Source organism: Elephas maximus, chromosome 1, assembly GCF_024166365.1.
Source record: "Elephas maximus indicus isolate mEleMax1 chromosome 1, mEleMax1 primary haplotype, whole genome shotgun sequence".
NCBI classification, from domain to species: Eukaryota; Metazoa; Chordata; class Mammalia; order Proboscidea; family Elephantidae; genus Elephas; species Elephas maximus.
Window position 1 is genome coordinate 163,321,571 of NC_064819.1, and position 7,356 is coordinate 163,328,926.

At 38.4% G+C, this 7,356-nt stretch overlaps 1 pseudogene; it reads right to left on the minus strand.

The window, feature by feature from the left end:
* Positions 1-343: 343 nt before the first annotated feature.
* Positions 344-1,023, minus strand: LOC126071232 (60S ribosomal protein L7-like; annotated as a pseudogene).
* Positions 1,024-7,356: the final 6,333 nt, after the last annotated feature.

Here is a 7,356-nt window from a genome sequence, read left to right on the forward strand (position 1 = left end):
AGATATGGATAGCAAATATAGAAATCAGGAGACATTTCCTCTGTTTCCCTGGTCTAGAGCTTACTGTGTAATCAGGAGTAATTAACTCAAGGTATCTGAGCCTAGCTTTCTTTATGGCATGTTTTGGGTCAAATGAGATAACATATATGGAAAAATTTTGGGATATGGAAAAATCTGATTTATGTTACCCAATCAAACCTGTTACTGTCGAGTCATTTCCTACTCATGGTGACCCCATATGTTAGACTCTTAATGTATATTAGTAGATTTTGAAAAAGTTTTTATCTGATACATTTTTAAATAAACTTTTTTGTTTTTCACTTTGAAAGCAGTTGCGGTTTTATTAACTGACCAGATTACAAAAATAATCACGGTAGACACCTTAGTTCATCCTTCTAATAAGCCTGTTGATCTGGTCTTCCTTGTTGCCAGCATCTCCACCTTCTACAAGACGGGTGGTCTTTTTCTTCATTCCACCTCGTGAAGAAGATAATTTGAAGGGCCACAGGAAGTTGTTTGCTTCTTTGAAGCATTTCCCAACAGTATAGATCTCATGAATCAGATCCTCCATGCAGATGATGCCATATTTACCAAGAGATCGTACAATCAAAGTGTTATCTGTCAGGGCAATTCGCTTCTTATTGATCTTGCCATAACCACGCTTATAGATCAGTTCATTCACTGACTTCAGGTTTGGGTACCCCATGCAATGCATGGTTCCACAATTCTCAGCATGTTAATTGAAGCCTTGTTGAGCTTAACAAAGGTGCCACTGAAGATCTGGCAAAGGCGAAGAAGCTGCAACATCTTTCGAACCTTTGGGCTCACACCATTGATACCTCTGATCCTGGTAACAAATGCCAGCTTGGGTTCTGCAGGTACATAGAAGTTACCAGCTTTTCTTGCCATCCTAGCCATTCAAATTTCAGTCCTGTACATCTGCCTATATTCCTTGTGATCGCGCTTAGCTTTTTCATAGATAAGCTTCCTCCTTGCCTTTCAAAGCATCTTTTGGGCAAACTTCTTTCTCGGGTGCTTGACCTTTAGTTCTGCGAAATTCCTTCGCTTTTTCTTAAGGGTTTCTGGCACATCAGGAACCTTCTCTTTCTTCTCTTCGACACCCTCCGTGGTTCCAGCCAGAAAAAGAGCTTTAAATAAACTTTTGAAGTAACATAAAACGATGAAAAAGAAAATGTTCTGCCACCAATTATGCCAGTTCCTAGTTACTAGAAATTTTTTCTCCAATGAAACTAACCTAATTTGAATCTAGAGATAAATTTTAAAAAAGAAAAAACCAGTGGCCATCAAGTAGATCCTAATCGTAGAGACCCCACGTGTATCAGAGTAGAACTGTATTTCAGAGGGTTTTCAGTGGTTGTGATCTTTCAGAAGTAGATTGCCAAGACTTTCTTCCAAGGCACCTCTGGCTGGATTTGAACACCCCCAACCTTTTGGTTAGTAGTTGAACACTTAATTGTGTACACCACCCAGGGACTCAGGGAGAGGATATTCCCTGTCGTTAACCCAGAGTTATATTGATTACATTGCTATTGAGTGGTAGAGCTGAAATTTCAACACATTGTTGACACAGAATAGTTCTTATCAGGTGAGCAGGTCTCCTGATGCTTATGAGAACACACTCCTTACACCCATTCATGAACAACAGCTTATAACACTAGGCCAGTTCACCTTCAAGGTTGTTCTAAAGATCGAAGAAAGACTTAAAAGTGATTTGATAACATGAATATGAGAAATCATCTTTTTTTTTTTTTTTCCAGAATTGCTTTTGGCAGAAGAATTGGATGAGTGATTTTGGCTGCGGTATATTATAGATGAGCTGGGGCAGGAAGAGAGTGAAGATCCAAGGCTTCTGGCTGGCCGTGTAGTATGTGAAGCACTGCTAGCAAGAAAGAAATGATTGTCTAATTAGAGGCCGCACAACAATACTCATAGCTATTCAACAGTAGATCCAGCACATCCTCAGAGAAACGTAAGAGTGCAATATTAAATTCAGAACACAAAGTAATAGAGAAGAAAAAAATTCAGGCACGAAATAAGCGATAATCTCTCTGGGGCATCTCTGACTATAACTTTGGAAGACAGAGGGTTAAAATGCCTTTGGATGTCATCTGAGTCCATATATCATGACTGCTTAATTCACGGCTGTGAGAACCACCACTTGCAAACCTCCAGGTACCTGGGGACATTCTCTGCCGTTAATTTGGGAGCAGCATTCCCCTTTGCAATAAGTAGAAATTCTAGCAGAGAAATTAATGGCAGTCTATGGCCTTTACTCAGTAGAACACAGACAATAGTGTCTTGAGGTATAAGGAGAAGACAATTAATTGCAGCATTGGTGTCTGCTCTAAATTCCCAGGTCTAACCACAGAAATACTGGTTCACTAGAGAGAGGCATTAGAAAGAGTGAAGGGGAAAGTATCCAAGACCCATCCCTAACTAAAGTGTGTCCAGTTGGCCAGGGAACAAAACACCTTTGTTACTGAGTATATGCATATGCAGATTCCTCAGATAGTGCACGGGTTAAGACTTTTTCTCCCTCATGCAAAATGAAAGATTTAACATAATTCTGCAAGTTTTTTGGTTTTCCCTTCTAGAAGCTCGTACACAACAGAGAACCTGTGAGTTTATGTAATTGAAAGATATCGTACTGCACTGCAAACCAAATATCACTATTCTAAAAGATGTATTTCGGGAATCCACTTAAAGATTTTTCCATTTGTTTATGCATTAAGAACTTCTATTGTGTGGGCTTGCTTTTATAAAGGAAAAATCAGCTAATCCAATCTCCTATAATTACTTCTTACCGTGTACTGTATCATTGACTTTCCCTGGAAGCTACACCTAAAGTATGACTAAGTAAGAGATACTTGCTTGAGAGAGCCGTATCAGGAAATACTAGGACAAATTGAGATGGACTGTCTCTTTGTGTCTCTGACTCACTTCTATTCAAACAGGAAATAGGATGCCTCCAATTTCACTGATTACCAGTTTCAGTATCAACTTTTCAAGACAATGATAGGCCCTTTACAAATGTTCCCTAATGTTATTTGCCCAACAGAAGTAGAAGGTGACCTATAGAGCTATTGTAAAAGAGCACATTGTGTTTGTGTCCTAACTCTTTTAGCCTTGCTAGCTTGCTGCTTAATTTAATGTAATTGAGCCTTTACCTGAGAAACTCTGAGAGAATGTTGAAAACTGGGCTTTCTTGTGCTTTTTCAGAATTTAGATTTATTTACATTCTATTTATACTTCCTGTCAGTAAAGCTGATCCCAGGGTTAACATTAAACTTCCTCAAGAATCTCAAGGCAGACCCAGTGGCAAACAGAAGGGATGTGTCTGGTTATCTCTGCAAGTGAATCTGTACAATGGGCTATGCGTGCTCTTCAAGGGGGAGGTTGGACCTTGGCAAATGTGTAGTCGCTATGACAGCTGATACGTCAAAGACCAGAGGTTTCCAAAATGTCATTATTATTTTTTATTGCTAGGTATGTTGGCTCTGTTTTAGATTCCTTAAATAAACTACATTCTAATATCAATAATTTCTTGACAGGCTGTGTTGCAATGCCATATTAGAGGGAAAAGAGGGGCACAACAGACATGTGAAATAGACAAGAAAAACCTGATTCTCCAAATGGGGGGAGAAGATATGTGGTGGGTGGAAAAAAAAGCACTCAATTTGCAATCAGGTGACTTGGATTTAAATCCTGGCTCTGTTATTTTATTAGCTCATGTCTGTAGCTTCAGTTTCTTCCTTAAAATGTGAGCAATTAAACCAGGCTCTCAGAATTGCTGAATTTTACTGAGATAAAATATGTGAATGTATTTGTAAATAGATAAGCAAATCACAAATATTGTCTTCTCATTTTTATGGGCTTGTCAATGCTATTAAAAATTAGAAATTAAGGCCACGAAGTCATAAGATGTCAAAGCCAAAATATAACTTGTGGGTTGTCTTGTTTTAATCCAACCCTTTCATTTTGTAAATGAGACAAAGTCCTACTGTATTTAACAATCATTTATTAATCTTTGCTTTTTTTTTTTTTTTATGAGCCAGGCTCCGCACTGGAGCTGAGGAAACAGAGGTAACAGGGATCCTCAGAGGAGCATTCAGTTCAGACCCAAGTTGAGGAAGCGTTTGTCCAAGGTTTTACAGCTAGGGGTTTAAGAGCTGGGAATAAAATCAGTAGATTACTCATCTCCTGAGCTCTTGCTCAGGGGACTTTGCTTTCATCACCTCTGTATTAAAGCTTTTCTACCTGCCTAAAATCACAGGAATTTTATGACATTCTTTTAACACTTTAAAAATACCAATCACTGTTCCTTTAGACAAAAGCCACTTGGTATCTTAGATTAACCTGGCCTAATTCAGGCCATTATGGACTAGGTAAATGCCTGGTTGCTCATTAGAGTAGGCAACGTGTGTTCTGTCCCTGCCCAGCCCCTATTTATTTTGGGGCTCTTCTTCTGCATCCAAAGATATCAAAAGCCTAAACCAGCCCCGCTATTGTCCCTTCCCACCTCTCCCATACACAGCCCCTCACATTGTACCTTCCAGCCACATTGAAATGATCTTGTTGACCAAGTTAATAGACTGTATCTATACTGATACTTGCATTATCTAATTTAATTTCAGAAATAAATAGAAACATTCCTAATATCCCCATGAGGTAAAAATGGAATATGAATATAATACTGGGAGAAATAAAATAAAAAGTAACAATAGATTTTATCAAATATGAAGTAAAACAAAACTTTCATGGCTCCTGGCTAATAAAGATAGCACTGTAAAAAGTAATTCTATATCAAAGTTGGCACATTTTTCTGTAAAGGGAAACATGTGGTCTCTGTCACAAATTCTTCATTTTTCTTTATACAACCCTTAAAAAAAATGTAAAAACCATTCTTAGCTCAGAAACTGGACACCCTATCTAGATGGGGCCTGTGGCCATACTTTACTGGCTCCATTGCATACACTTACTGATGAACCAAACAATAACCAAAAAAAAAAAAAAAAAAAGCTTCCTAAATATATGACTTTGGATGAGTTTACAACTTTAGACTCCCTAAACAACCACCAGAAATAATTTATCAACACCCTGATGGGTTTATCCAAAGCAGAGTTGGGTAAGTACATGAGACTACAAAATCCTAATCATTTTCATCCTCCAACTCACAGATTTGTCTGTGAGTTTAAAGGTGGCTTAAAGGACATGGAGTTCACCCACTGGGAGACAAAGAAATTACCCTGGGATGCCAAGAATTCCATAAACCAAAACAACCAAACCCGTTGCTGTCAAGTCAATTCCAACCATAGCAATAACTAATTCTAAAAGCTACCTTCAGGTGTATCAATCTGACATTCCATAAACCATGAGCTTTCATAGCCACCTCTTACCTTTGGCATTCTAGTAATAATTGTATGTTCCTCTTAATTCTAAATTTTCCTATACTTGACTGCAAGCATCTTGGGTACACTTCTTATAAAATTCCAGGAAGTACCCACAGTGTTTCTGTTGGAGGTAGGGAGGACTCACAGGGGCTTTGACCAATGACCTTCAGAGTCCAGCTGATATTCACTGAGGGGTTTCTCCAGTGGATGGAAGCATATGTGATTCAAAGAAAAAATGTAGGTTAGAAGTAAGGAGGGAAAACAACGGCCCACAGGTATAAGAAAAGTATCTACTGATCAGTTGTGAGATACATAGGAACAAAGTACAAGTCTATAATGAAGGAATGAAACTAGAGATTAAGGGCTGAGAATTCCAGGAATAGGTTGGGGGAAAGACTGCCAAACTGGGAAACTGATGGAGTACAAGACCTAGGCTTTGAACAATTCTAGCATGTCAGCTCTAGCTTCCTACTGGAGTGCGGATAGAGAAATTGTTTTAATGTACAGGACTGGACAAGACAGTCATAGGGCTCACCCAGGAAGATTCTATGGAGGGAACCCGGAAATACAGGCCAAAAGATGACTCTTAGGAAGAGCCGGGCCCTCCCTCCCAGCTACTGGCCAGAACACTGCATCTTTGACTCATTTACTGTTAATCATAATAATAATAAATTTAAAAATGGTTTGGATTCTCTACCACTCTGTGCTCCAACCCCAAATACAATGATTAGTGAGATGTAGTATCTTTAAACTGAAAAATACAACTCTAATCTAACGACCTAATCAACACCGTAATCCTCGCCCTACCAGCCCATGAAAATAGGCACCCACCCCATATTTATTATGATTCTGAATAGGAAACTCAGGATCCACCTAAGGGAGAATATAGGCAAGCTGGGACAACAGAAATAAAAAAAAAAAAAAAAAAAAGCTAATTCTCAGAGTCCCACTTTTGTGAGTTTTAGACAATCTGGTCAGTTCTGTGACTTAAGAAAATTACTTAAATTGTTTTCCTCTCTTAAAAGGGAGTTCAACCAGAACACTACTTCCCACACTTTACTGAGTGTATGAATCACTTTGAGATGGGTCTGATATTCTGCATTTCTAACAACTTCCAGGTGAATCTGATATTGCTAGTCCAGGGATCACACTTTGAGAACCACTGCCTTAGTTTCCCTCATGGGACAGTTAAGTCAGATGTGCATGGTTACATATTCATCCAACTGGTTTTTAACCTAAATGAAATATTTTAATTTCAGTCCAATTACTTTTTTTGTTTCTTACATTTTAGCCTATCATTCAGCTTATTTACATCTGTATGAAGAGCACTGGACTTTGAAACAAAAGACCTGGATTCAAATTCCTGTTTTGCTTTGCTTTGATAAAAAGCTCTGGAACCATGAACAAATCTCACACTCACCAAGTCTCCTTTCCTTCATCTGAACAATGGGGATAAGAATTCCTAATGATCCCTTAGAGGTATTAAAGAATGAGTTCTGGAGTCAGACAGAATACGTTTTAAATTACAACTCTTCCGCTATTAGCTCTATAACATTGACGCTTTCCTTAACCTTCCTGAACCTCGGTTTCCTCATTTATAAAATAGAATACTAGCCTCGCAGGATGGTTCTGAGAATTAAAAGAAATATGCTAGCTATGCATCTGACACATAGCACAGTCTTAACAAACTGTAATTATTAAAACAGTTAATGAAATAATAGATGCAAAGGCATTTTGTAAGCCATATGGTTTTACAGAGATGTGAGATGTCATTATGCTTCTGTCATATATGATAAACATAATTTTCATGCTTTGGCAACAGGATGGAATCAAAGACAGAACCCTGTGCGTTCCACCAAAGCCACCTTTTCCTGTTGTTTTTAGGCACCCTTCAGTGGATTTCAACTCACCGTAACTCCATGTAACAAAGTAAAATTGTCCCATA